Source organism: Osmerus mordax, chromosome 11, assembly GCF_038355195.1.
Source record: "Osmerus mordax isolate fOsmMor3 chromosome 11, fOsmMor3.pri, whole genome shotgun sequence".
Classification (NCBI taxonomy): domain Eukaryota; kingdom Metazoa; phylum Chordata; class Actinopteri; order Osmeriformes; family Osmeridae; genus Osmerus; species Osmerus mordax.
The window spans coordinates 2,530,775-2,536,047 of record NC_090060.1 but is presented as its reverse complement, the minus strand read 5'-3'; the positions used below and the strand labels follow the sequence as shown (position 1 = coordinate 2,536,047).

At 47.5% G+C, this 5,273-nt stretch overlaps 1 long non-coding RNA gene across 1 annotated transcript; it reads right to left on the bottom strand.

Annotated features, from left to right (window-relative positions):
- Positions 1-481: 481 nt before the first annotated feature.
- On the bottom strand, positions 482-4,292 carry LOC136951294 (uncharacterized). Its single transcript, XR_010877752.1, has 3 exons — positions 4,169-4,292; positions 3,281-3,380; positions 482-592 (listed from the first exon to the last, which is right to left on the bottom strand). It is a non-coding gene; the product is annotated as an uncharacterized lncRNA (long non-coding RNA).
- Positions 4,293-5,273: the final 981 nt, after the last annotated feature.

Here is a 5,273-nt window from a genome sequence, read left to right as displayed (position 1 = left end):
AGGTTGGGGTAAGCATATACATCCACAGGCCTCAAAACAGAATGCAGACAGTTTACACCTTATCCTTTTCCAACACTCCCCTCATCCAACTCTTATGCTCTCATCCCCTCCATCGATCATCATCTTTTTCTGCCAAACTCCATTTTAAGACTGTTTATTTCCCTAACACATACATGCACACACACACACACACACACACAAATAAGCAAAAGTACTGTACAACAACACAAACACAGGTGAATAAAAAACGTGAAAATTAACGTGGCCTCGTCAGAAGACCTCAAGACTTAGAGAGAAGAAAAAGACACCAATACCCCCAAGTCATGTTTTTATTCACAGCACAACAAATTAGCACGGCCGGCGTTGCATTCCAAAATAATGAATCATATTCAGTCAGTGCACCCATATTGACATCAAATCTGTGTTTTAAAGTATAAACAATTTAGCGTCAGAAACACACTTTTAAAAACAGGAATGCTGCTGCGTTCTATAGTGTGTGTGTGTTAGGGTAATGACAGGACACTATTGCTGGTCTCTCAACTGGTCCCTCATCTCTGCTTCTTTGTCTGATTGATATTCACTGACCACAGCCCTGGAACATCAAAACAACCAATCAAAACAGGCATAGTTTAAAAGAGCACCAATCAATCGATTGTTGGCTGAACAGGGGGCGCGATATCGACATCAAAGTAACCAATCAGACAGCACAGAACCATGCTCGATCATGTCAAACTGTAAAAAGACCAATCAGAATTAACGTTAGATCAAAGTAAACCAATAGGATGAGGGGATTTTCCTGAGATTTAATCTTGATCTTTAGTTCATATTATTAATTAAATATGATGGGTCTGAGTCTGGGCTTGCTCCATTGACTCCAACTTCCTTGAAGGCGGGTACTCTGTTGAAGTTTAAAACTATTGGATCTGCCAAAACCAATCGCTAGCGTTCGCCTTAGCCAACTCCTTCACGACTAACGGAGCTAGCTGGAAAATCAAACGAACACCGTGGGGATCAAAGATTGTTCTTGCTACGGCTTTAACTTCTGGATATTTGGCAGCGTTGCCACAACGGACCGAATGGCTTCGCTCGCATCTTTCTCCACCGCCATTACGGAACTACAACACAAACTGGCGCACAACATCAACGTCATCGTTCTCAGCCACTCCCTCTGTTCGCTGATTGGACAGGTAGAAAGTTAACCGGAGACATCTGACTTACGTGCCTCATGCCCAGACGCAGTACAGACGCAGACGCAGTACAGCAAAATCTAAATTGAGTGGAAGTACGTAGGAGGGCAGAGCCAGGCTACCTATTACTCACATCACCGCAAGTCACTGGTTGTGGGTTGTGGTTGTCTAACATGCTAACGCATATAAAGCATCTGGCGTGTGCTAAATGACAAAAAGTATCCGACACCATCACCCAGGTGTGCCAATCACTGGAACGAGACAAAAAAAAACAGTTCAACTTCTCCTCCCTACAGTGCTTAACCAGCCATTACTGTTAATATACATATACAAATAGGGCCCAAAAAATTACTGACGCAATCGGAATTTACATGTCATCTTCAATGCGCGTATTCACTCGTAGAGGAACCTGGTTTGTTTTGCTTTTCCCTCCGTTGTACCGAACTCGTACCGAACCGTGATGTCTGAACCGCAGTATGAACCGAACCGTGACTTCAGTGTACCGTTCCACCCCTAGTGTTTGTGTATGTGTCAATAAGCAAGTCTGTGTTGAAGTGGGTTTATGAGCTGTATTGCAATCCATGTATTTTTTCTCCCCTCAATGACTGGTACTTTTAGCCTGGCTCTGCCCTACATATTTCCGCTCAATTTAGATTTTGCTTCTGTACTAGGTCTGGGATTTCGGTGTATTAGTCGGTTTTTGGAGAATGTGTAGGTCCAATCAGCGAACAGAGGGAGTGGCTGAGAACGATGACGTTAATGTCGTTCGCTAGTTGTAGTTCAGTAATGGCGGCTGAGTCGCTGCCGAATATCCAAAAGTTAAAGCCGGAGCAAGAACAATCTTTGCTAAGTTTTGTTGGTGGCCATGATGTTGTGGCCCTCCTCCCCACGGGGTTCGGGAAAAGTATGATTTTCCAGCTACGGAAACTAGCTTCGTTACCGTAGTGGTGAAGGAGTTGGCTAAGGCGAACGCTAGCGATTGGTTATGGAAGATCAGAGTGGCTCTGGGCAGATCCAATAGCTTTAAACTTCATCAGAGTAGCCGCCTTCAAGGAAGTTAACACTTGTCAATGGAGCGATCCAAGACCCTCTTTACAAATTAAATGTACGAGGGTCTGGTTAGGACCAGGCTATGGTACTTTAGGGATAGTGCCATAAACGTATTTTAGTGGGATAGCATGTGTGTGTGTGTGTGCGCACGTGTGTGTGTGTGAGGGATGTAAGGTGCTGTTTTAAGGGCACACAGTATAGAGTGTGGTAATCCTGTTATTACACGTCTCAATGCAATCCACAGCACTATGCTTAGCACAGGGCCTCCAGCAAAGCTTACACCCTCTATTGAAACACACTCACACACACACCCTCACACACTCCCTTTCCGACAAAGGAAAGTAGAACCTTAGAAAATTTATAAAACACACAGACACACACACATAAATACACACAAACACATACATACACATCCCAGCAGTTAGTGTGTTTGTGTTTGGGCCGGGGAGAGGCACACTGCAGCTGGTGTTGAACAAGGCAGCGATGCTAGGGCCTGATCTACATGCCGGTGCTTTATTACACAGAATACAGGGCCAGCAGCACGGGCACAGACAGAGGACAAGGAGACAGAGATTACACACTCCTCTGCAGTGGAAGGGGGGGGGGGGGGGGGGGGGGGGGGGGTAGAATTACATGCTGGTCACGGCTAAAAAAGAAGAGAGGGGGAGCAGAATCTAAAAGGGTGTGGGTGTCTGCCACCTGCAAGGTAGATGTTCCCACTGTGTGGCCATTGAATGCCAGATCTGAATGCACATACATTCGCACACACACATACACACGCATATATATTTGTGTGGTCTTAGTGATAACAAGCCTGCATACTGGTTCTTTGAAAGAACAGCTGTTGATGTAAGTCTGATATTGGCCATGAACATGCTCAGGGGTAAGGTGCAAAGCAGATTATTGTGTCTTTATGTGTGTCTAAATATGTGTCTATGTGAGAGTGTGTTTGGGGACACTAACAAGCAGCTGCTAATGAGAAGTGACCAAACCATAATCAAACATGTGTGTGTGTATCTGTCATACATCTTAGCTACACTCACTTGTCAGGACCCCATCTCTTGTGCCGCCCCTCGAATGTAAATCCTCCCCCCGGAAGTGATGCGTCCTTGATCTCTTGGACCCGTGTTGGCTGACCTGGTTCTGGAGAAGAGAGGAGATCAGACCTTCACTGACCTGGGCTGCGTTTCCCGAAAGCGGCGTAAGCCTAAATTGATCGTAGAATCCATCGTACGACGAATCTTCGTTTTACGGGCCGTTCCCAAAGACACCGTACTTAAAGTGTCTCTTGAAAATTCGTAGCTCTTGAAAGCGCATAGATTAGCCTACTCCTTACGAGCATGTTTGGGAAGTGCACGTAACGCCTGGGACACATTGGATGCGATTAGCTGCGATCTGCTGCGAAGCGCCACCTTTTTTCTTTCGGCGCCCATGTTATCAAATGGGACCGACCACACTGGCTGCGAAGCGCCGCAATTGCCTGCGATCTGCAGCAATCGTTTCGGCAGATGGTCGAATTTGTTAGCGTAATGTGAAAAAGGAAAGCTCAGAGTAGCTGAAAGTCTTGGTGACCGGCGCAGAGAAATCCACGTCTGGTGTGAACAGCTTTTGCTCAGTCGTTGCCGATCGCGGCACGTCCAGGCGCTTCGCAGCCAGTGTGTCCCAGGCGTAAGAAATATCGATGGTTTCGTTATTTTGCTCGATCGTTGCTACGATCCATCGTTATCGGGAAACGCAGCTCTGACCAGCAGGACCAGGAAGTTCTCCTACTAGGAGACTACTGCTGGAGCTAGCAGTCTAACTTGATAAGTCATACACACTCTGTTTACAGTATTTAGGTGCAAACCCCTGGTTGTGTGAGAGTAGAGCTCTGCCATTTTGCCAACTGTGTGTGTGCATGCGTGTGCATGCGCGCAAATAGCCTGTAGCACCTGGAGCCATGCGTCTGAACTCGTCCTCCAGGCGGCTGAGAGCCAGTGAGTCAGCATCCTCATCCAGCAGCTTGGGATGTCCCCAGTCCTCCTCATCCACACCACTGATCTCCTGGATCTCCCGCGCCGCCCGGGACAGGGGGCGAAGGGGGGGGGCAGACCCTGAGCGAGAGAAGGAGCTGGCCGGACGTCTCAGCCTGGACGTGGCTCCAAAAATCCCACCTGTGGGTGAACAGGAGATGGTTAGGGGAAGGTAACTGTGGGCTTTTGGGATGACAGATGAGGTTGGTAGAGGTGGTGGGAGAATGGGGCGGGGGGGTGGGGTGCATACAAATTATTAATGCTGGTTGGAGAGAGAGTAAGTGAAGGACAGACAGAGCAGGAATAAGGCATAAGTGGCAGAGAAAGGGATTGAAAGTCGGGAATTAGAGAAAGAGAGGAATGGTGGACGAAGAAAGAGAAAAAATGAAAAGGAGAGAAAGAAGTGAGGAAGGGCATAGAAAGAGTGAGAGAGAAAGAGGTAGAGTGAGAGGGTGGTCAAAAATTATGGAGGGATGAGAGGAGGGACGTGTTTTATCCCTCTTGAAAGTGAGCCACATCAAATTGAATCGGATTGAACATCCATCCCCACCTGCTCACTGTAAATTACATCGAGGCCCCCATTGAGAGAGTGTGATAGAGAGAGTGTGTGTGCAGTGTGTCACACTGTGTCATACTGCTGCCCATTGCTATGTGCGCCCCCCCCCCCCCCACACACACACACACAAACATACACACACCAATCTTTCAGTCTGCTTTCGCTATGCCGCTACGCCCCTCCGCTCCCCCCTATTTTCTCTGGCACTGTGACCCTGCTTCAAAGCACAGACGTGTGGTTAGCAGATGGACACGCTGATAACAAAACACCCCAAAAGTGTACCAGTGAAAATAGAGAGGGAGAAAAGAGGAGGGGAGTGGAGGACAAAGTGTGTGAGCAAGGAAAGATGAGGAGGAGGAGAACATTAGGAGTGTGGGTGGGGTAATTTATGAAGAAAAGGGAGAGGACAGAAGGGAGGTGAAGAAGGATGGAGAGAGAGAGAGGAAGAACGTTTGAGCTGACAGACTC